The 26,422-nt window shown below is 41.3% G+C and overlaps 1 non-coding gene and 2 pseudogenes across 1 annotated transcript; 1 reads left to right on the top strand and 2 right to left on the bottom strand.

The window, feature by feature from the left end:
• Positions 1–5,803: 5,803 nt before the first annotated feature.
• LOC124896165 lies at positions 5,804–21,628 on the top strand (annotated as a pseudogene).
• LOC124896363 lies at positions 11,931–12,086 on the bottom strand. The gene has a single exon (XR_007052724.1). It is a non-coding gene; the product is annotated as a 5.8S ribosomal RNA (ribosomal RNA).
• On the bottom strand, positions 15,618–19,697 carry LOC124896477 (annotated as a pseudogene).
• Positions 21,629–26,422: the final 4,794 nt, after the last annotated feature.

Raw genomic sequence — 26,422 nt, 5'->3', positions numbered from 1 at the left:
AGTGAAGCGTAAATCCAATATAAAAAGGTTGAAAAGTGTCTTCCCAAGTGAGAAATATTTTGAAACATGCATCATTTCCCTAATATTGACTTTTTTTCATGTAGAGCATTGAATAAGCTTTTCTTCGATACCAATTTTGTCAAAATATGGTATCGGACGAGGAAGTTATGGCTGTTTTACAGAAAGCAGTTGAAATCGCCCAGGTGTAACGGTCGGGCTGACGGACCGTCGCTCATCCCGTTGCACCCAAGGTAGTGATGCCCAAGTGACATGGCCAAGATGATGGAATGTCAAGGCTGTGATGGACCGTCGCTGGGACCGTCGCGCTGAGGTAGTGTGGCCTCATCCTGGACAACGTGCGATGGACGATCCAATGGATCGTTGGGTTTGTGATAGACCATCACAACCAAGACAGTGAGTTATTTTTTCGATCTATGTGCTATGGATGATTCGACGGACTATCAAACTTGCGATGGACTATCAATTCAACCGCCACAGCCTCCGTTCAACATTTTTAACTCAATTTTAAAAGGGCTTTTTGGTATTTATCCCACACTCTTTAGCCCCTATTTATATCTAATCAAGGCTTACAACTTTATTTCTCATCTTCAATATCAAAAATTAGGGTTTCAAAAAAATTAAAATGCTTCCTTCTTCTTTAAGAAAAATCAAGAAATCAAGAATATCTCCAAGAGCTTTCAAGAAAGAGTTTCCGTAAGGTATGTAGATATTGATTCTTGAGTTTCTTTCATCCAAGAAGCTCAAGAACCCTTTTTTAAATTTCAAAGCTCTTATGTTTGTGGGTTTTCATGATTCATGTGAGTTGAAATTGATGTTCATGCTATTATTGAGTTTTGATTCATGTTCGTTTGTAAGGTTTTCAAGCTTTGACCCTAGTATGTGATATTCATGTGATTTTCATGATAAACCATATTTAAGTTGCTTGTTAAGTGATGTGTTCATATTGATTAAGTGAAGAAAATTATTGAATAAGTAAAGTATGCTCCCCATATGTTTGATAAAATGCTTATGTGAAGGAATTAGAGCCATTATAGCATGTTGACTAGGAAACCCCTAATTGTCTGCAAGCCCATATATACCAAGTGTTTATTGAAAAGCCTTAGTTAATAAATTATGACATGATAGCATGAAATCCCTAATTAGGTGTAAACCCATGCATGCCAAGTGTTTGTTGAAAAGCCCAAGTAAATGAATTGAGACATGATAGTATGAAATTCCCCAATTTTGTGCTATTTGATACATGCTAAGTCTTTACTACATGCTAAGTGTTTGATGCAAGACCTTGTTGAATGGAATATGAGCCAATAGCATATCTTCCTATATTATCGTATGTTTAGGATTCCTAAGAGATGCTTTAGTGATTGTGATGGTGAATGAATGACCGTGGTTATGAGTAGTCAAGAATGGTTATGTTTACTTTTATGTTATTGAGTCCTGGGGCTATTTATACCCGACAATTTAGCTGCTGTCTAGAGCTAATGTCAGTTTTCGATGATAATTCTAGTCGATCCATGATTTTCAGAACTCAGTGAGTTATAGAACTCTGTATTCTTAGAGAGACACAGAATTTAAGCAATCTCAGTAATCTCTGTAATTGCCGTAATCTTAGTATCACTAGTAATCTAGCCTTAGTTCTGAACCCTTCTCAGATCTGGTAGTTTTCAAGAGTTTAGTTCTGACCTCTGTAGTAATCGAGTACTCTATTCAAAGGTCAGTGTCGTTCAGTCAGATAATAAGGTTCAGTAGTAATTCATCAGATACGGAACCAAGTGAATTCAGCTTAACTCAGTCAGTTCATTCGAGAATCATGATCAGTATCAGATTTAGCTTAGTTTGTGTTCAGTTGAGAATCAGTTCAGAGTCTTTCAATTGGGGGTAGGAGCTATCACCTAGCGAGGGTAGGGATAATGGCTCCCCGTGAGAGACGAAGAGTCGTTAAGAGCAATCCCTAAACTCCAGGACTGCGTAGCCAACACAGGATGTAGGAGTCACCCTTCAGGAAAGGTTTTTCACTCTTCAAATAGGCTTGACTATTATATGCCTTAGGCTTGAGTTCCTGGGAGGGTCACTCATCAGATAGGCTTGACCAGAGAGGTATTTACTTGTGGCAAGATATTGATACCGTTCCAACTAGGGTTACAGGCTGAAACCCACTAGTTGAGATTTGAGGCATGTCGGTTAGGTGACTACTACCTATAGTTACAGTTTTAGTAGCAATCTTCAGAAATCAAGACTATCAGATATAGTCATCTATCTTAGTGAGAAACTCAGATAGTTCTGTTGATTTATGGACCACCCATCAGATAGGCTTGGTCTCATATAAATTTATTCAGTATTTGATCTAGAGATCACCCATCAGATAGGCTTGATCTCAATCTTAGATTCAGTTGAGTATTCTTGTTTTCAGATCTAGAGATCACCCGTTAGATAGGCTTGATGACAGTATCACATTCAATTGAGTATTCTTGTTATAAAATCCTGAGATCACCCATAAAATTAGCTTGATCTCTGTCTCAGATTTAGTTGAGTATTCTTGTTATCAGATCTAAAGATCACCCATTAGATAGGCTTGATCTCTGTCTCAGATTTAGTTGAGTATTCTTGTTATCAGATCTAGAGATCACCCATTAGATAGGCTTGATCTTAGTCTCAGATTCAGTTGAGTATTCTTGTTATTAGATCTAGAGATCACCCATCAGATAGGCTTGATCTCAGTTTCAAATTCAGTTGAGTATTCTTGTTGTCAGATTCGGACATGATCTTTTCTTATCATTGATAGTAGATTTTAGAATTATACGTTAGAGAGGTTTGGTCTCTGATGCAGTCATTTGAGAGTTGAAAGCTCAAAATTTAGTTAATAACGTGAGTTTATTTAGTCCATCAGCTTCAGTATCTTCAGATTCCGAGTTCACTCGCTCTATAAGACTGATCGCAACTCTAGTACTCATTTATCGGTATAAGATAATTCAATTATTCAGTATCTCAGTGTTAGTAGTGAGTTCAGATAACAGTAATACAGTATCCAAGTTTCAGTATTCAGAGTCGTGATGGTTGTAGTTATGGGTTGTGCACTTATGCATATTTTCTCATTCAGTACTCTCATGATTATTCAGTTAACTAATTGTTCATGCATAAGCCCTTGTATTTAGCCTTACCTCATCTGCATACTCAGTATATTCTCGTACTGACGTATTTGTGCTATGGTGTTTTATTTGACACCATAGGTTTAGAGCCACGAGATTCAGAGTACCCTTAGCAGCTCAGTCCCAGTCAACAGTAGTAGACATAAAAGTGAGTCCTCTTCATTCGAGGATGATCCTTTTATCATTATTGCATTAGATTTTATTTATTTTTAGAAGACGAAGTTAGTTGGGGACATGTCCCATCAACTCTACAGCTCAGACAGTTTAGTGGCTTTTTCAGACAGATTAGAGTAAGCATCCTATAGGCTGAAGGATATTGCTCATGATTGGGTAGTGATGTGAAAGAATGGTAGAGAGGAGGATGCAACTCCCGTGACTTGGCAAGAGTTTCAGGGTGCCTTCTTAGACAAGTTTTCCCCATTAGAGAAAAGAGAGGCTAAGGTAGAAGAGTTTATAAACCTAAGGCAAGGCTGTATGACAGTGAAATAATATTGTCTTAAGATTAACCAGTTAGCTAAGTATGCTCCTGACTTGATAGCTGACCCTAGAGTGAGTTTGAGTAAATTTGTGATTGGTATATTTTGGTTAGTCTTGATAGAGTGTAGAACTAATATTCTTCATAGAGATATGGACCTTGCTAGAATAATGATGCATGCATAACAGATTGAGGCAGATAAGACAAAAGAAAAAGAGAGAGTGAGTAAGAGAGCCAGGACAGGTAGTCATGATTTCTCTTAGGCAGGGTCCCTAGGTGGTAGTCGTTCTCAACATAGTCTGAGAATTTCTGTCCTAACTCTATCCTCAGCTAGTGTACTTGCACTAAAGTTTGAGGATGTCAGTTATGATAGGGCACTAGGCTCCAAAGCCCTGAGTAGTGCTAGTGGTGTTCATACCAATCCGCTTTGTGAAGGGTGTGGCAAGAGCCACCTAGGTGTGTGTAGAGCCGGCAGTAATGTGGGCTTTAGGTGTGGTAAACCAGGCCACAGGATGTGAGAATATAGAGAGCTAGCTCAGTAGGATAGAGAGTTTCTTTAGTAGAGTGCCTCTTCCGGTACCAATAGTGGTCAGCTTCAGAACAGTCTCTATGCATTTCAAGCTCTCCATGATCAGGAAAGATTCCCTGATATAAACACGGTTATGTTATGAGTCCTTCATCTTTGTGATAAACATTGCTAGATTCTTTGCTCCCATTTTGAGCTTATATGTCAGCATGAGTCCTGCATTAGTTTCAAATTTCAGGCGGTCAATCATGACCCAGTTCATAGGTGCCCTGTGCACCGCCCCAGTATTTCAGCAAGGTGTTTATAGAGGGACATAGAGTCCCAAGGGGGAGATACCCAATGATATTACGTTGCTCTCATGTTCTTAGATTCATTCATTTGCATGTTCAGACTCTCCTTATGAAGTTAACATTAGTGATAATTGCATAGCCAGTCATGCTTTCGAGAGTCAGTTCAGTTAGACATTCATGCATTAGATATGCACGTTCAGTAGAAAGAGTTCAGTTTTTCAGTGTGTTTAGTCATGCATTCATGAGATCAGCCCAGTTATGTATCCATGCATTAGATATGTATGTATATTATGAGAATTCAGCCTATGAGTAGCTTCAGTCGAGTATTCCATGCGTAAGGTATGCATGGCCAGTATGAGAACTCAGAGTATCTGTGGTTCCAATTGGATAGTCATGTTTCAGATGTTCTTGATCCTTGAGTAAGTTTAGTTGATCATTATTCTTAGCCTATCAAGAGACATTCGAGGATGAATGTTTCCAAGGGGGAGATAATGTAAGACCCCGCAAATTTCTCTCATAGTCTGAGCCATAGAGCATGTCAAGTAAAGCATAAATCCGGCCCAAAAAGGTTGAGAAGCGTCTTCCCAAGTGAGAAATATTTTTAACTTTATAGAATTTCCCTAATATCGATTTATTGTCATATAGATCATTGAATAATATTTCCATCGATACCAATTTCATCAAAATATGGCATTAGACGAGGAAGTTATGACCGTTTTACAGAAAGCAGTCAAAACTGCCCAGGTGTGACGGCCGGGCTGACGAACCATCGCTCATCCCGTCGCAACAAAGGTAGTGATGCCCAAGTACAATGTCCAGGATGATAGACCATCAAGTCTATGATGGACTGTCGCTGGGACCGTCGCACTGAGGTAGTGTGGCCTCGTCCTGGCCAATGTGCGACGAACGATCTGATGGACCATCGAGTTTGTGACGGACGTCGCTGAGACTGTCGCAACCAAGGAAGTGTTTTTTTTTTGGATCAATGTGCGATGGATGATCCAACGGACCGTCAAACCTGCGACGGACCGTCGATTTGACCACCGTAGCCCTCGTTAAGCATTTTTAACTTGATTATAAAAGAGCTTTTTGGTCCTAATTTTCATTCTTGATTAATGAAAACATCCTTGGCAAATGCGTTTGCAGTTTTTCGTCTTTCATAAATCCAAGAATTTCACCTCTGACTATGAAATACGAATGCCCCTGATTGTCCCTGTTAATCATTACTACGATCCCTAAGGCTAACGTAATAGGATCGAAATCCTATAATGTTATCCCATACTAATGTATACAGAGCGTAGGCTTGCTTTGAGAACTCTAATTTATTCAAAGTAACAGTGTCGAAGGCATGACCAGACCAGTTAAGGCCAGGAGTGCATTACCGACAGAAGGGATGAGACAATCGATGCTCACCAAAGGCGGACTGGCCAGCCCATTCCAAAGTCCAACTATGAGATTTTTAATTGCAGCAACTTAAATATACTCTATTGGAGTTGGAATTACAGTGGCTGCTGGCACCAGAATTTCCCTCGAATGGATCCTCATTAAGGGATTTATATTGTACTCATTTGAATTACCATACTCATTGAGCCTGATATTGTTATTTATTGTCACTACCTCTACGCATCAGGAATGGGTAATTTGCGCACCTGCTACCTTCCTTAGATGTTGTAGTCGATTCTCAGGCTCCTTCTCTAAAATCAAACCCTAATTCTCCATCACCCGTCACCACCATGGTAGGCCAGTATCCTACCATTGAAAGTTGATAGGGTAGAAATTTGAATAATTCATCACCGACACGATGGCCGTACAATCCATCGAGTTATCATGAATCATCGCAGCAATGAACAGAGCCCACATCGACCTTTTATCTGATAAATGCATCCCTTTCAGAAGTCGGGTTTTTTTGCACGTATTAGCTCTAGAATTACTACGATTATCTGAGTAATAGATACCATCAGACAAACTATAACTGATTTAATAATCCATTCGCAGTTTTATAGTCTTAATTTGTTCATACTTACATATGCATGGTGTAATCTGTGAGATAAGCATATGACTACTAGCAGGATCATCCAGGTAGCATTTCTCATTGACGTCGGCATCGTATGAGCCCAGCCTGACCAAAAGGGCACGGATGGGTTCAAGGCGAACGCGATCGTCCTTTGTAAGGAGCATCGTATAGGGCAGATAAAAGCCGATGAAGACCCCATGCCCACTCTGTCTACCACATCCGAGAATCCCGACCACCACCCATGGACTATGATATCACACGATGAAGCAAGGAAGGCTTGGGATATGGGGGTGACCTTTAAGTTCACTCCACGCATGGAATACGAGGGGCGAAAGATGATCGATGAAACTTGATAATGGTTGGGCATTAGGTATGAAACACAGGAAACTGACTTCTAGCAAGCCTAAATTGTGCATACCCCATGACTGAGATTATAGGCGGGTCAGGACATCACTGCTCCAGCAGGGATCCAACCAAATCGCACATGCTGAACATAACTCAAGCGCCGTGCATCGAAATGCTCCATTGATGTACGCCCAGCACCGGCCCCAATGCGCTACAGTAAATTCTATGATTTACTGCCCATGCAGATGCAAGGTTAAAACAAGTCCCGCTTGACATGATAGCCCACCCTTGGGGGAGTAGAGGAGATGAAGGCGTAGAGGCTAGTACACGGGCGCCGCCTACGTCAGCCGCCGATGCTCTATGCAGATTTATGTTGGCACCATGCGTGCAACGCCTAGAGCTTGCCCCGAGAGCAGCATCCAAAACTCACCACATGCACAAAAGCACCGCCTTGTCTGAAATCAAGCGCCAATAGCCCCATCGGGGTCGACGCCACCGATAGCAGACGCGAACTCACAATGAAATGTGGTCAACTTTTTTTCATGGACACCGTTGGCTCGCATGGACTAGTCATGTATGATGTCATGTGCCCACACTGTATGCCGACATGCCCAGTGAGCGCCTATGCCAACTAGCGACAGTCACCTTGAAGTTCATTCAACACCTCTACCCTCTTTATATATGCTTAAAAAAACTCAAGTGACAGGAGTACACATGATTTTACCAGAGAATCATACTAGACATGTACGGACTAGAACTGCATGTTTTGACGTAAGACTGAGCCAATGCACTCACAAAAGAGTCACGTAATTTGAAAATGATAATTTTCATTAAGATTTTGTTTTCAAATACTATTTATGAAAATTCAAAAATAAATAAAAATAAAATAAAAATATAAAAATATTTTTAAGATATAAAAACATTAGGAAAATATTTCCAACACAAGAAGTAACCTTAAATCAATAATTGAGTGCATATTTATAAGTATAACATAATGATATAAAATATCAAAATTTAAGGATATTAAACTAAAAATTTTTAAAAATATAAAAATAACATGGGGGATTAGTAAAATTGCCCAGAATGCAACAGATAAGTAACAACCCCAAAACAAGCATATTAGAATAAAGTAACCTTAAACCAATAATTGAGTGCATATGTATACATATAACGTAAAGATATAAAATATCAAAATTTATGGATATTCAATAAAAAAATTTAAAATATAAATAACATGGGGGACATTAGGAAAATTGCCTAGAATGAAATAGATAAGTAACAACCCCTAAAAATGCATATTAGAATGACCTTAACCCAATAATTAAGTGCTTATTCGATATATAAATTAAAATATTTAAGGATTAAATAAAAAATAAATAAAAACTTGGCGACATTACGAAAACTGCCCAAACATATGAGGTAATATTGAAATATCGTTAAAAAAATACTTAGAGCGTATATTTAACGAAACAAGTATGCAACAGTGAGGATGATGATGATGGATGAACGTTATGAATATATTCGGATGATCAAACCTAGGTTAATGCTCTTTTGATTTTTTGTACGGTACCTTCACTGTGCCCATGGTATCTTGGTGCCTTAATGCTCTCGCGGTGGGTGCATGGGCACACGGCTATAAACCATACAACTCCTAACTTAGGATGTAGGGGTGCCATAGTTCGCGCTGCCTTGGTTCCATGGTGCGCGTTGCCTTGGTGCCATGGTGCGCGGTGCCATAGTGCGTGGTGCCAGGGTGCCATGGTGCACGGTGCCTTGGTGCTTGGTGCCATGGTGCCATGGTGCCTTGGCGCCATGGTTCCATGGTGCGTGGTGCCGTGGTGCCATAGTTCCATGATGCCTTGGTTCCATGGCGCCATGATGCATGGTTCCATGGTGCCTTGGTGCAACTAACTCGACAAATAGACCACCATGGTAGGTGAGATAGGGGCATTCTCTTTTTCGCAACACCAATGCTTGGCAGTCGCGTACACACTGCACAACTTCAACCACAACATATACTTCACAATCTAAGTATAATAGACTATCTTTGCGGAAATGTAAAGCATTCAACAATATATCGGAACCACATTCCCAACCTTTATATTTCTCTTAGAATTACAAAGGAAATGTCACATAAAATTGGACAAAGACATACAACACTCTCACTCATTGTTTTCTACCCTTTTATAATCTCCAGCAACAACATATAAATACTGGACAAGGCAGTTATGGCAGTTATAACCAACGATACCTGGAAGTCTGTCATTGGACAATGTTGCATGCTTATCCCATGAAATAACAGCCTCACCTAAGTATTTAAAATACAATCTGAACATAACACATTCTTACAACATTCAAAATTCAAACTTAGTAACTACCCTATGTGACTAGCATATGGGTAGTCTTGCCCACTTAGTCAATTTATCAATGCTAAACACTTAGCCAATTTTTAGCTTCTCCAACACCTGATCAGATATCGCCTTACCTGCACCATGCCATGCCAATTCCATTTTGTTTACTGCGCCTGCGCCATACCATTGCTTTTGCCATGAAGCTGTCTTATCCGTATCACTACGTAGGTGATGCCAATGCCTATGCTGTGACTCCGCCTTGATCATGCTAGTGACCATGTTTGTGTCCATTCCTGTACCATGCCAGTGTTGATGTCATTCCAGTGCTATGCCATGCTCATGTTTCTGCGTACACGCATGCCCACTTAAGTGCCATGTGCCTGTCATGTCTCATGTTCCCAAGGCAGCCTTGCTATCACTCCAACTTCCTTGATCCTCACATTGCTTGTATTGGCACATTTCAAGGCCAATGTACACCTTGACATGGCCGTGTCATCCATAATACCTTAGAATGGAGGTCTAACAAAGCACCCTCACCAGATGAACTTGATGCCCTCGTCGAGGTTGTTTTGAGGTAGTCCTCAATTTGCTTATAGAACTTCCACAAATTCTGAGCCTTCTCCCAAACAGTGTTTTCTTCACTTGAACCTTTCCAGTGAATTAAAAAGTCTGTCTTGGTACATTTTTGCTATTCCACACAATCCGGTGATCAAGTATCTTCTCCCTTTTGGATTTATACTCTTTCACAATCAAAGGAGGAGCCCTTTTTTTTGTTTCGGCCTGGGTCTTCAACATCTTCATTGTACCTTTTCAGAAAACTAACATGAAAGGTAGGGTAAATCTTTAACCTTTATGTCAAGTCCAACTGATAAGCAACTTCTCCAACCCTTTCGATAACATCGAACGGGCCTCGTACCTTGGGATCAGTCCCCTATGCCTCTGCTTGCTCAAAATCTATTTCCAAATATGTGGAGTGAGATTTAGAAGTACTTTCTCCTACGATGAACTCTACCACACGTCCATGCTGATCAACATACTTCTTCATGCATTTCTGAGCCTTCCTAAAGCTGTCTTGGGCTTCAATAAGCATCTCATGCTTTTATTTTGCATATCTATATGCAGTAGGATACTTGGGTTCAACCTTTAGCGTCACCACCTCCAATGGTGTCATAGGCATCATGCCTAAGGCAAGTTCAAACGACCTCTTTTCTATTATCGATGACCTGTGCAGATTGTAGCAAAACTGCGCTGTATCCAAAAATTGTACCCAATTCAGTTGGCTTGCTGTCACATAGTGCCTTATGTATTCTTCTAGCAAGTGATTTATCCTCTCAGTTTGGCCATAAGTTTGAGGATGGTTTGCTATGGAAAACTTCAGATCAGTATATCAATGAACTTAGCTACTCATGAACAAAACGTAAATTATCATAGAAATATTCATCATACCAAGCTAGAAGATGATCTTGATGTGCTAATAGTGAAAACAAGAGAAAAATGTTTTTCTCCTTCCTCTCAAGCTAAGCCGCCCTTCTCTTCTTCAAAAACTAATACAAAATAAGGAATAATGAAATAAAAATTCAGCATCAAGTCTTTTAATAATCTCCTCTCATAATTTCCTTCTAAGTCCCCAAACTAATTATAACGGACACATTAGTCTTGAACGTAGTTTCTAAACATAACATTTGATCCAACAAGCAACTTTTCCTCTTTTGTGATTTGTCATCCGCAATCCACAGTCTCATCATGTATTGATTTACCTCATTAACACCTGAAATCATACTAATCACATACGTTAGCTCAATTACATCAAAGTAGAGTAAATATAAGAAACTAGGCACTTTTGTTCTCAAAACTTAGCTAAAATATGGGTACGTTATGGTGCTTAGGCATATAAATACACCAAAGATCAGCTCCTACTTATACTACACCTCTTAAGTCATTTCACAAAGTCGAACTAGAGTCAAGCTCAACATGATCTTCTTTCCCCGTGGATTCTGCCAAGCCCGTTCCCTTGGCTGTGTTTCGTCGGATAGTAGACAGGGACGGTGGGAATCTCATTAATCCATTCATGCGTATCACTAATTAGATAACGAGTTATTTATCTACCTTAAGAGAGTCATAGTTTCTCCCGCCGTTTACCCGTGCTTGGTTGAATTTCTTCACTTTGACATTCAGAGCACCGGGATGAAATCACATTATGTGAACATTCGTTGGGACCATCATAATGCTTTGTTCTCCGCCCGATTTGGATGTATTCCCAAATAACTCAACTCATAGACAACACCTCATGGTGTGACAGGGTCCGGGCACAATGGGGCTCTCATCCTGTCTAGCGCCCCCTTCCAAGGGACTTGGGCCCGGTCTACCTCTAAAGATGATTCTCCAGACTATAATTTGGATGATGGAGCCGCCTGACTCTAAGGATGGATTGTTCCCGATTTTCTCGACGTTACTAATAGAATCTTTGTAAGTTTCTTTTCCTTCACTTATTGATATACTTAAACCCAACGGGTAATCCCGCCTGACCTAGAGTCGTGGTTGGAGCGCCTAAGCGCGATTGGGTCCTGGAGTCCAGATATACGATGGGCTGTAGCCGCGACAAGAAAGAGAGTTGAGTTAAAACCATAACTTGCCATGACTTCTATCGATGTAGACATACAGTTAGGATAGACGTGAGATCAAGGCGCACGAGAGGCAAGTATCTTCCCTGTAATGAAAACACACCTCATGATTGAGGCACGATACAAGAAAGGTAATGCAATAGGTGACGCCCAGGAAGACGTGCCCTCAGCCTAATGGCTTTGGGCACAACTTGCGTTCAAAGACTCGATGGTTCATCGGATACTACAATTTACACCAAATATTGAATTTCGCTACATTTTTCATTGATACGAGAGTCGAGATATCCATTGCTGAAAGTCATTTAAGTTTACAAAATAAGCACAGGTCCCCCTAACATGCACCACAGATGGGGCGAAAGGGGAAGGCTATCAATTTAAGTATTCCTTCGCGTTTTCCATGCCTGGGTTTGTTAGTCGCCCAACGCACACACAAGTAGTATGCACCGGGGATGGGGGGTGGTGCTCATGCAAAGGGTCAAAGCACTCTGCCCGCACGGACTCCCCAGTTGTTAAACACTTTCACGCGTCATTCTGCTATGCAGGTTTTGATAATTATCCTTCTACAGGTTCACCTATAGAAACCTTGTTACGACTTCTCCTTCCTCTAAATGATAAGGTTCAATGGACTTCTCACAATATCGCAGGCAGTGAACCCCTTATGTTGCCCCATTCCGAACATTTCACCAGATCATTCAATCGGTAGGAGCGACGGGCAATCTGTACAAAGGACAGGGACGTTGTCAACGCGAGCTGATAAGTCGCACTTACTCGGAATTCATCGTTGAAGAACAACAATTGCAATGATCTATCCCCATCATAATGAAATATCAAAGATTACTTGGGCCGTTGGCCAAGGCTATATACTCATTGAATACATGAGTGTAGCGCGCGTGCGGCCCAGATTATCTAAGGGCATGACAAACCTGTTATTCCCACAAACTTCCGCGGCCTAAAAAGCTGTAGTACCTCTAAGAAGTAGGTCACGAAGGAATACTTCCACATAGCTAGTTATCACGCTGAGGTCTCGTTCATTAATGAAATTAACCAGACAAATCACTCCACCAACTAAGAACGGCCATGCAGCACTACCCATAGAATCAAGAAAGAGTTCGTAGTCTGTCAATCCTTACTATGTCTGGACTGGTAAGTTTCCCCAAGTTGAGTTAAATTAAGCCTTAGGCTCCACACCTGGTGGTGCCCTTCCATCATATCCTTTAAGTTTCAGCCTTATGACCATACTTTCTCCAAAACCCAAAAGCGAAGAAGGCGTGGGATACAAGGAAGGCCTTTCGGTTCACCCCGCACATAACATACGATAGGCAAAATGCAATCGATAAAACTTGATAATGCCTGGGCATTAGGTATGCAGCACAGGAAAACGACTACGAGCAAGCCTAAATTGTGCTTTCCCCATGATTGAGATGGCAGGCGGTTCAGGAATTCGCTGCTCTAGGAGGTATCCAACCTAACCGCATATGCCAAACACAACTCATGCATCATGAATCCAAATGATCCATCGATGTATGCCCAACACCGGCCCCAACGCCCAGCAATAGATGTCATGCGCTGCTGCTTATGCGGATGTTGCAAGGATAAAACAAGTCCAAATTGACACGATAGCCCAACCTTAGGGAGACGATGAGATGAATGCCACCGAGAATAGTGCATGGGAACTGCCTTCATCATCTGTCGATGCTCTATGTGGATTCGACTCGGCCTCATACGTACAGCGCCTCGAGCTTACCTGAAGAGCTACATTAAGAACTCACCGCACGCTCAAAAACACCGCCTTATCTGGAATCAAGCGCCAACAGCCCCATCGTGCTCGACGGCACTGTGAGCAGACACGAGCGCACAATGAAGTGCGCTCGACGTTTTTTTACGGGTACCAGTGGCTCACATGGACTAGCCATGCATGATGCTATATGCCCATACTGCACGCCGATATTCCCAGTGAGCGCCTATGCCAACTAGCGATAGTCGCCTTGAAGTGCCTTCAACACCTCTACCCACCTTCTAAATGCCTAAAAAAACCCAAGTGACAAGAGTAGAAATGATTTTTCCAGAGAATCATACTAGACATGTACATACCAGAAATGCACGTTTTGACATAAGACTGAGCCAATGCACTCACAAAAGAGTCACATAATTTGTAAATGATCATTTTCATAAAGAAAATATTTTTTTTTAAAATATTATTTATGAAATTCAAAAAATAAATAAAAATAAATAAAAAATATGAAAATATTTTTAAAACATAAAAATATTAGAAAAATATTCCCAATGCATGAAATAACCTTAAACCAATAACTGAGTGCATATTTGTACTTATAACTTAACGATATAAAATATGAAAATTTAAGAATATTAAATAAAAAATTTAAAAAAAATATAAAAATAATGTGGGGGCATTTCTAAAATCGCTCAGAATGCAACTGATAAGTAACAACACCAAAACTTGCATATTAGAATGAAGTAACCTTAAACCAATAATTAAGTGCATGTGTATACATATAACGTAACAGTATAAAATATGAAAATTTAAGGATATTAAAAAAAATTAAAAAAAATATAAAAATAACATGGGTGACATTAGGAAAACAACGTAGAATGAAATAGATAAGTAACAACCCCAAAACATGCATATTAGAATGACCTTAAACTAATAATTGAGTGGATATTCGATATTTAAATTTAAATATTTAAGGATTAAATAAAAAAAATTTTAACAAAACTTTGGGACATTACAAAAATTGCCCCAACATATGAGGTAATATTACAATATCGTTAAAAAACACTTAGAACATGTATTTAACGAGAGGATTATGCAATGGTGAGGATGATGATGGATGAACATTATGATTATATTCAGATGATCGAACCTAGGTTTACGCTCTTTTGATTTTTGAACGATGCCTTCACCGTGCCCATGGTGTCAAGGTGCCTTAATGCTCTCGTGACGGGTACACGGGCATGCGGGTGCCAAACATATAGTTCATAACTTAGGATGTATGGCTGCCATGGTGCGCGGTGCCTTGGTGCCATGGTGCCCTGGTACCATGGTACGTGTTGGCTTGGTGCCATGGTGCGTGGTAATTTGGTTCCATGGTGCATGGTGTCATGGTGCCCCGGTGCCTTGGTGGCATGGTGCCTTGGCACCATGGTACCATGGTGCCATGGCTTTTTGGTGCCTTGGTACCGTGGTGCCTTGGTACCGTGGTGCGTAGTGCCACGGTGAGTGGTACCTTAGTACCATGGTGCCATAGTGCACGGTGCCGTGGAGCCATGGTGCCTTTGTACTTTGGCGCCATGGTGCCTTGGTTCCATAACGCCATGGTGCACGGTGCAACCAACTCAACAAAGACACAACCATGGTAGGCCATTATAGGTCCTTCATCATTTTTCATTATGGCACTTTACGATACTTATTTTTCACACTGCTAATTTTGTCGGGCGTCGGAGCCTGGGTCATTAGAACTGTCTCTAGGATTGAACTTGACGGTCACCTAAACATCTAATTACAATATGCCTTAGCACAGAAATGTTGGCATCACGACATATCGCTGGGCTCTTAAGCAGAACTCCGCATCGCAGAAAACCTCTAATTGTGATGCCATTATTTTGCACGAAAGGCCACTTGATATTATACTTAATCATTTGGAATGAAACACACGCGACACTTGAAAAACAAGCGGCGAACTCGGGTATGGATATGCCACGATATGTTCAAGGGTGAGGGAAACTCACAACACTTAGTGGGATTGTCCAAGTATGGATGCACAAAACTCCTTTGGAGATGGATGGAGAAATGATTGGATTAGAGGTGGAGGGATGAACTGGAGCGACAAAGAGCTGAATATCAGTGGATCATGGCAGCAAGGCCACTTTTTCACTTACAATACCCCATCGCATATTTAACATATCTGCAAATGATTCTACCTTCCGCTGAATGGAAATTGTACTTCAAGGAGGCCACTGCGACCTTTCCGCTGCGATGGCTTAGCCAACAACACGTGCCCTTGTGGGTCGAGATCCCTACTATGGGTCGGTAAGAGGACGGAGGGAGCATGCATCGCTTCTAGCCCAGATTATGACCTAGAGACGTTTAGTCATAATCCAACACACGGTAGCTTCGCGGCACTGGCTTTTTAACCACGCACGATAAATTAATGTTTGAATTAATGGTTCCTCTCATACTAGGTTGAATTACTATGTCGACACTGTCATCAGTAGGATAAAACTAGCCTGTCTCATAATGGTCTAATCTTAGCTCACGTTCCCTATTGAATGGTGAACAATCCAACATTTGGTGAATTTTACTTCACAATGATTGGTAGAGCAGACACCAAAGGATAAAAAAGTAATGGCGCTATGAATGCTTGGCTGCCACATGCTAGTTATCCCTATGGTAACTTTTCTGGCACCTCTAGATTCGAATTCCGAAGGTTTAATGGATCGTTAGGCCACGCTTTCACAGTTTGTATTCATACAGGAAATCAGATTCAAATGAGCATTTACCCTTTTGTTCCACATTAAATTTCTATTCTTGTTGAGCTCATCATAGGACACCTGTGTTATGTTTTAACAGATGTCCCGCCCCTGCCAAACTCCCCACCTATTAGTTTCTTCCACTCGGATTGGCCTGTAGAGCGAGTCTTGGGTCTTAAAGAAGGGGCAGTGCCCCACTTTCGACTCTCAGAATAAGTAAAATAATGTTAAAAGTAGTGGTATTTTAGTTTCGACTTTCAGCTCCCACTTATACTACACCTCTCAAGTCCATTTTACAAATTCGGACTAGAGTCAAGCTCAATAGGGTCTTCTTTCCTCGTTGATTCTGCCAAGCCCATTCCCTTGGCTATGGTTTCGCTGGATAGTATACAGGGACTGTGGGAATCTCGTTAATCCATTCATGTGCGTCCCTAATTAGATGATGAGGCATTTGGCTACCTCAAGAGAGTCATAGTTACTCCCGTCGTTTACACGCGCTTGGTTGAATTTCTTCACTTTGACATTCAGTGCACTGGGTAGAAATCACATTGCGTGAATATCCGTTGGGACCATCACAATGCTTTGTTTTAATTAAATTGTAGGATCTCCCTTGTCCGTACTAGTTCTGAGTTGGCTATTCAACGCGCTAGGAAGGGCCACGATGGAACCGTTCCCAATTCATCCCTCGGCCAGCCCGCGATGACCCTCTCTCATTGCTGGTAGGGGTGGGCATGGTACGATACAGTATGATATTTTAAAATTCGGTACGGTAACTTCGGGTTTTGGTATCTAAAAGAAAAATACAATTACCATACCAAATTAGTTCGGTATCGTTTGGTATTTTTAAATTCGATTTTGGTATTTTATGGTATGGTAATTCGGTAACCATACTCTATTTGATTTCTACTTACATATATTCATATAAAAAAACTATTAGTTTAAATTTTAAAAATGTCTCAATCATATTAGACTAACAACTATCTTTTTTAATCTATTACACCAAAAGAACATTTCAATTACTATTGAATAGTACGAGATGCAAACTCTCAACAACATTACCTAAACTTAAGCATAGTACTCCTAAATAATAAGCTTCCCCAAAAATTTATTTCTTAATTAAAGTTACTTTTATGTTCAATTGGCTAATGGATGATATATAAATATATTTAATAATCTGAAATATAATATATATGTGGATTTTATATGTTATTTAAAAACTTTTGTGCGGTATATGATATTTTTATATTTATTACATAAATACCAAATACCGTACCAAATACCAAAATAAATTAAAATTTCTACCAAATACCATACCTAATACATAACATCCATATCGCAGTATAAAATTTTTTGGTTTCGACCTGGTATTTGGTATATACCACACCATGCCCACCCCTAGCCGCGAAAGCAGCTTGAGTAGTCCACCGACAGCTGACGGGTTCGGGAATGGGACCCCCGTTCCCATCCCTCAGAGCTAATCCTTTTCCCGAAGTTATGAATCTATTTTTCCAACATCCCTTGCCTACATTGTTCCATCGACCAGAGCGTTTTCACCTTGGAGACCTGATGCAGTTATGAGTACGACTGAGTGTGGACGACATTCAGTTCTCTATATTTTCAAGGGCCGCTGGGAGTGCATTGGACACCACGCAAAGTGCGGTGCTTTTCCAGCTGCTGGACGTTACCTCCTGCTGAGCCAATTTCAGGGAGGACAGGCTGTTAAACAAAAAATATTACTCTTCCCGAGGCTCCCGTCGATGTATCTGGATTTCCTAACGATGCCGTCTACCGCCATACCTCGGTTCAGGAATTTTAACCCAATTCCCTTTTAGAGTACGCACAAAATTTGCTATCTGTCAGGGTTTCCCCAACCCTTAGGATCGACTAACCCATATGCAAGTGCCGTTCTCTTAGTACTTCAAAGTTCTCATTTGAATATTTGCTACTACCACTAAGATCTGCACCGATGGAAGCCCCTCCCAAGCTTGCGACAATTTCCAGTGACCGCCGCACCTCCTACTCATCGAGGCCTGGCAATTGCCCCGATGATCGGGTATAGGTCGTGCGCTTAACCGCCTTCTATTTTCTGAGCTAGTTAATTCAACATGTGAGTTGTTACACACTCCTTAGAGGATTTTGACTTCCATGACCACTGTCCTACTGTCTTAATCGACCAACACCCTTTATGGGATCTAGGTTAGCACATAGTTTTGCAACGTAACCCGGCTTCCAGTTCATCCCGCATCACCGGCTCTGCTTACCAAAAATGGCCTACTTGGATCTCTTGATTTTGTAGCGTGGCACAATAAAGAAGCTGTATCATCCTTCCTATTTGAAGTTTAAGAATAGGTCGAGGGTGTTAAGCCCCCAAGGCCTCTAATCATTGGCTTTACCTGATAAAACTCGCACACGAGCTCCAGCTATCATAAGGAAACTTCAGAGGGAACCAGCTACTGGACAGTTAACCAGCTACTGGACGGTTCAATTAGTCTTTCGCCCTTATACCCAAATCAGACAAATGATTTGCATATCAGTATCACTGCGGGCCTCCACCAGAGTTTCCTATGGCTTTGCCCCACTCAGGCATAATTCTTCATCTTTTGGGTCCCGACAGGTATGCTCACACTCGAACCCTTCTCAGAAGATCAAGGTCGGTCACCGGTGCACCCCTTAGGGGGATCCCACCAATTAGCTTTCTTATGTATTACGGGTTTACTCGCCCATTGACTCGCACACATGTCAGACTCCTTGGTTTGTGTTACAAGACAGGACGAATGGGAATCACACAGGCCAGCGTCCGGAGTGCACAAATGCCAAGCACATCAGAGGCATGCGCTGCCTGCCATAATCGAAGAGATGGAGTTCCATGAGCGTATCAAGATCCCGAGCTTTGGCCGCCCCCTCCTCCCTCTCCAATCCACATTGGTCCATTCCCCGAGTCGATCAGAAGACTAGCTCTTCACTGTTCCACATCCAATTGGGGTGCCTCGAAAGCCCCCGTCTGCTTCTCTCCTGAAAATTTAAAGCACTCTTTGTATCCCTTTTAAAAGTCCTTTTCATCTTTCCCTTGCGGTACTTATTCTCTATCAGTCCTTCGCCCGTATTTAGCTTTAGACGGAATTTATCGCCTGATTTGGGCTGCATTCCAAAACAACCTAACTCGTAAATAGCACCTCATGGTGTGATAGCATCCAGGCACAATGGGGATCTTACCCTCTCTGGCGCCCTCTTCCAGTGGACTTGGGCCCCGTGCACCACTGAGGTTGCTTCTCAAGACTATAATTCGAATGACGGAGATGCCCGATTCTAAGGCTGGGATGTTCCTGGTTCGCTCGTTGTTACTAAGAGAATCCTTGTAAGTTTCTTTTCTTCCACTTAATGATATGCTTAAACTCAGTGGTAATCTCGCCTGACCTAGGGTCGCGGTCAGAGTGCTTAAGCGCGATAGGATCTAGGAGTCTGGATACACGATGGGCTGTAGCCACAACACCAAAGAGAGTTAAGTTACAACCACCACTTGCTACGACATCCGTTAATGTGGACCCATGATTTTTCCAACCATGATCTCGAGGTGCACAAGAAGCTAGTATTCACCACGTGATTATAGCACGCACTGTGATTGAGGATCGATGCTAGGGGGCAACATGATACGTGATGCGTAGGAAGACGTGCCCTCAGCCTAATGGGTTTGGGTGCAAATTTTGTTCAAAAACTCGATGGTTTATGGGATTCAACAATTCACACCATGTATCATATTTTGCTACGTTCTTAATGATGCGAGAGCCGAGATATCCATTGTCGAGTGTAATTTTTATTTACAAAAGAAAAATAGGTCCCCCCGACGCACGCCGTGGATGGGGCACGAGGGGCAGGCTATCTATTTAAGTTTTCCTTGGTGCTTTCTATGACTAGGTTTGTTAATTGCCCGATGCACATGAGGGGCATGCACGCAGGGGACAAGGGAGTGGTGCTCTTGCTGAGGGCTGAAGCACCCAGTGTGCGTGGACTTCCAAGTGGTTAAACATGTTCTTGGGTCGTTCTGCTGTGCAAGTTTCGACAATGATCTTTTCACAGGTTCACCTACAGGAATGTTGTTACAACTTCTCCTTCCTCTAAATGATAAGGTTTAATAGACTTCTCATAACATTGCGAGAAGCGAACTGCCCATGTCACCGCGATCCAAACATTTCATAGAATCATTCAATAGATAGAAGTGACAGGCGGTATGTACAAAAGGCAGGGACATAGTCAACGTGAGCTGATGAGTTGCGCTTACTAGGAATTCCTGAATGAAACCAACAATTGCAATGATCTATCCCTATCATAATGAAATTTCAAAGATTATCCAGGACTATCGGCTAAGGCTATAAACTCGTTGAATACATCAGTGTAGCGCGCGTGCGGCCCAAAACATCAAAGGTCATCACAGACCTGTTTTTGCCTCAAACTTCCGCGGCCTAAAAGGCTGTAATCCCTCTAAGAAGATAGCCAAAAAAAGATACCTCCAGTTAGCTAGTTAGCAGGCTAAGCTCTCGTTCATTATGATAATTAACCAGACAAATCGCTCCACCAACTAAGAACGACCATGCACCACCACACATAGAATCAAGAAAGAGATCTCAGTCTATCAATCCTTAGTATGTCTGGACCTGGTAACTTTCCCTGTGTTGAGTCAAATTAAGCAGCAGGCTCCGCTTCTGGTGGTGCCCTTCTGTCAATTCCTTTAATTTTCTGCCTTGCGACCATACCCCCACGGAACCCAAAAACTTTGATTTCTTATAAGGTGTTGGTGGAGTCCAAAGAGCAACATCTGCCGATCCCTGGTCGACATCATTTATGGTTGAGACTAGGATGGTATCTTATCATCTTCGAGCCCCCAGTATCAGATTATTTTCGAGACCTCAACTTTCATTCTTGATTAATGAAAACATCCTTGGAAAATGTTTTTTTGCAGTTGTTCATCTTTCATAAATCCAAGAATTTGACCTCTGACTATGAAATAGAATACCCCTTACTGCCCCTATTAATCATTACTCTGATCCCAAAGGACAACACAATAGGACCGAAATCCTATAAAGTTATCCTATGCTAATGTATACAGAGCGTAGGCTTGGTTTGAGCACTATAATTTCTTCAAAGTAACAACGCTGGAGGCATAACCCGGCCAGTTAAGGCCAGGTGCGCACTCTTATAGAAGGGATGAGATGACCGGTGCACACCATAGGTGGACCGGCCGGCCCATCCCAAAGTCCAACTACAAGCTTTTTAATTGCAACAACTTCAATATACACTATTGGAGATGGAATTACCGCGGCTGCTAGCACAAAACTTGCCCTCCAATGGATCCTCATTAAGGGATTTAGATTGTACTCATTCCAATTACCATACTTATTGAGCCCGGTATTATTATTTATTGTCACTACGTCCCCATGTCAGGATTGGGTAATTTGCGCGCCTGCTGCCTTCCTTGGATGTGGTAGCCGTTTCTCAGTCTCTCTCTTTGGAATCGAACCCTAATTCTCCATCATCCATCACTACCATGGTATACCACTATCCTACTATAGAAAGTTGATATGGTAGAAATATGAATGATTTATCACCGGTACGATGGTCGTGCGATCCATCGAGTTTTCATGAATCATCACTGCAACGAGTAGAGCCCGCGTTGAACTTTTATCTAATAAATGAATCCCTTCCAGAAGTCAGTGTTTGTTGCACGTATTAGTACTATAATCACTATGCTTATTCGAGTAGTATATAGCATCAAATAAACTATAACTGATTTAATGAGCCATTCGCGGTTTCACAGTCTGAATTTGTTCATACTTACACATGCATTGATTAATCTTTCTGTCAAGAATATGACTACTGGCAGGATAAACCAGGTATCATTCCTCATTGACGCTGGCATCGTATAAGCCTGGCCTGCCCGAATAGGCGCGAACTGGTTCAAGGCGAGCGTGACCATCATTTGAAAGGAGCATCGTATAGGGCAGATAGGAGCTACTGAAGACCCCATGCCCACTACGTTTGCCACATTCGGGAATCCCGACCACCACTCATAGACCACGACATCGTATGATGAAATAATAAAGGCATGGGACACGGGGATGGCCTTTCGGTTTACCCCACACACAAAATACGAGGGGAGAAAGACGATCGATAAAAGTTGATAATTCCTGGGCATTAGGTATGCAACATAGAAAACCAACTTCGAGCAATCCTAAATTGTGCTTGTCCCATGAATGAGATCAGGCAGGTCAGGACGTCACTGCTCCAGCAGGGATCCAGCCTAACCACACATGCCGAACACAGCTAACGCATTGTACGTCCAAAGGCTCTGTCGATGTACGCCCAGCATCGGCCCTAACTCCAAGAAATAGATGTCATGTGCTACTGCCCATGCAGATGTTGCAAGGCTAAAGCAACCCTGCTTGATATGATAGCCCACCCTTGGGGGAGTAGTGGAGATAAAGGTGCACCGAGGCAAGTGCACGGGTGCCGCCTACGTCGGCTGTAGGTGCTCTATGCGGATTCAACTCAGACCCATGCATTCAACTCCTGGATCTTTCCGTGAGAGCAGCATCCTGAACTCGCCGCATGCACAAAAGCACCGCCTCATCCAAAATTAAACACCAACATCCCCATCTTGGACTACGCCACCGATAGCAGACACAAGAGCACAATGAAGCACGCTCGATGTTGTTTCGTGGGCACCAGTGGATCGCACGGAATAGCCATGCATGCTGCTATGTGCCCACACTGCATGCCGACTTGCCTAGTGAGCTCCTATGTCAACTAGCGATAGTTACCTTTAAGTGCCTTCAAGACCTCTACCTACCTTATATATGCTTCAAAAAAACTCAAGTGACAGGAGAAGACATGATTTTGCTAGAGAATCACACCAGACATGTACTGACCAAAACTGCACGTTTTGACGTAAGACTGAGCCAATGCACTCACAAAAGAGTCACGTAATTTGTAAATGAAAATTTTCATTAATAAAATATAATTTTTAAACTATTATTTATGATAATTTAAAAAATAAATAAAAATAAATAAAAAATATGAAAAATATTTTTAAAATATAAAAATATTAGAAAAATATTCCCAACGCATGAAGTAACCTTAAACCAATAATTGAGTGCATATTTATACTTATAACATAACGATATAAAATATTAAAATTTAAGGATATTGAATAAAAATTTTTAAAAAATATAAAAATAACGTGGGGGAGTTAGTAAAATCGCCCATAATGCAATAGATAAGTAACAACCCCAAAACTTGCATGTTGGAATGAAGTAACCTTAAACCAATAACTGAGTGAATATGTATACGTATAATGTAACGATATAAAATATCAAAATTTAAGGATATATAATAAAATAATTAAAAAATATAAAAATAACGTGGGGGACATTAGGAAAATTGTGTAGAATGAAATAGATAAGTAACAACCCCAAAACATGCATATTAGAAGGACCTTAAACAAATAATTGAGTGCATATTCGATATTTAAATTTAAATATTTAAGGATTAAATAAAATTTTTTAAAAAAACTTGGGAACATTATGAAAACTGCCCCAACATATGAGGTAATATCGAAATATCGTTAAAAAACACTTAGAGCGTGGATTTAACGAAAGGATTATGCAACGGTGAGGATGATAATGGAAGAATGTTATGAGTATATTCGATTGATCGAATCTAAGTTTACGCTCTATTGATTTTTGCACGGTGACTTCACCGTGGCCATGGTGTCATGGTGCCTTGATGCACTCGAGGCAGGTGGACGGGCACACGGGTGCTAAGCACATAGTTCCTAGCATAGGATGCATAGGTGCCATAGTGTGTGGTGCCTTGGTTCATGGTGCACAGTGCCAAGGTGCCTTGGTACCATGGTGCGCGGTGCCTTGGGGCCATGGTGTGCGGTGCCATGGTGCGTGGTGCCATGGTGCGCGATGCCTAGGTGCCATGGTGCGCGGTGCCATGGTCCTTCGGTGCCATGGTGCCGTGGTGCCATGTTACCTTGTTTTCTAGGCTCCATGGTGCACGGTGTTGGGGTGCCTTGGTGCAACCAACTCGACAAAGACACTAGCTTGGTAGGCCACTATAGTTCCTTCGGCATTTTTCTTCATGGTACATGACGACACTTGTTTTTTATGCTATCAATTTTGCCGGACGTCGAGGCCAGGTAATTGGACATGTCTCTAGTATTGCACCTGACGGTCACCTAAACATCTAATTAGGACATGCCTTCACGCACCGATGTTGTCCTTTCAATGCATCACTGGGCTCTTGAGACGCACTTCGCATTGTGGAAAACCTCTAATTGTGACACCATAGTTTTTTATGAAAGGCAACTTGATATCATACTTACCATTTACAATAAAATGCATGCAACACTTGAAAAATAAGTGGCGAACTCAGGTGAGGCTATGCCACGGCGTGCTCGAGGGTGAGGTGAAGTCACCACACTTAGTGGGATTTTCCAATTACAGATGCACAAACCTCCTTTGGAGATAGATGAAAAAATAATTGGATTGGAGGAGGAGGGATGAACTGGAGCAACAAAGAGCTAAACCTCAGTGGATCATAGCTGCAAGGCCACTCTGCCACTTACAATACCCCATCGCATACCTAAGTTATCTGCAGAGGATTTTACCAGCCGCTCGATGGAAATCGTACTTTAAGAAGGCCACTGCAACACTTTCACTGCAATGTCTTAGCCAACGACATGTGCCCTTGAGGGCCGAGGCCCTTACTGTGGCTCGGCTAGCGGACGGCGGGCACATGCATCTCTTCTAGCCCGGATTTTGACAATGGTGCGTTCAGTCATAATCCATCACACAGTTTCTTCACGCCACTTACTTTTCTATCAAGCATGACGACTGTCTAGGTTGAATTACTATTGCGACACTGTCATTAGTAGGGTAAGACTAACCTATCTCATGACAGTCTAAACACAACTCACGTTCCCTATTGGTGGGTGAACAATCAAACACATGGTGAATTCTGCTTCACAATGATAGGAAGAGCCAACATCGAAGAATAAAAAAGCAACGTCACTGTGAATGCTGGGCTACCACAAGCCAGTTATCCGTGTGGTAACTTTTCTAACACCTCTAGCTTCGAATTTCGAAGGTCTTAAGGATCGTTAGGAAACGCTTTCACGGTTTGTATTCATGCTGGAAATCACAATAAAATGAGCTTTTACCCTTCTGATCTACATGAGATTTGTGTTCTCATTGAGCTCATCTTAAGACACTTACATTATCTTTTAACAGATATGTTTCCTCATCCAAAAACTCTACCTAAAAATGTCTTTTGCCCGGATCAGACCGCAGAGCGAGCCTTATTTCTAAAAAGTAGGGGTAGTGCCTCACTTTGGATTTACGGAATAAGTAAAATAATATTAAAAGTATTGATATTTCACATTCGCCTCTCATCTCCAGATACACCCAAATTACAACTCTCTTACAAGAGTGTAAGAGGTCGTTTTCAAATATAGAATCCAACTGGGTTGGGTGTCGAATCCCACAGGGAATACTATGTTCACTAAGTATTGTGGATGTTATTAGACTGTTGATCAAGGGTTCTAGAATAAAATGTTTTTTTTATTTAAGTATGAAATAGTAATTTCAGTGTAACAATGAAGCAATATGTGTAATAATAGTTGAATATAGAGAAGAATAAGCTAGGGTTATGTCCACTTTGTAGTTTTTAATATCTTCTAACTATGGGTGTTAAGAATTCATACATGCATGCACTTATAGAGAAACGTATTGTAATTCTCAATCCAAGTGTTTCTCAACCATCAAGGATTAATTCACTTTAGTTCTGTCGATTCAAAAGTGTTTACTCAATTATACGAACTCTCCAAACTGTAAATCCTGTTAAGGCATTAACGTGTGAAATAGAGGTTGGAAACCCTATTCTCTTGTCACTACTTTCTTTAATAAACATTAACCTTTCTATCAAACAAGCTATGTTTCAATGGCACATTCTCTATGTTTGCAACCACGAGAATTAAAACATAATGAAGAAAGTATGATATAAGTAAATCAATGCATGATGAATTCAAAACCCATAGAAATAAATAATATGCTACAAGGTTTCCATAACCCTAACCAATGATCTTAGCT

Source organism: Capsicum annuum, chromosome 2 (assembly GCF_002878395.1).
Source record: "Capsicum annuum cultivar UCD-10X-F1 chromosome 2, UCD10Xv1.1, whole genome shotgun sequence".
In the NCBI taxonomy this organism is placed as follows: Eukaryota; Viridiplantae; Streptophyta; class Magnoliopsida; order Solanales; family Solanaceae; genus Capsicum; species Capsicum annuum.
This window is presented reverse-complemented; position numbering and strand designations above follow the sequence as displayed.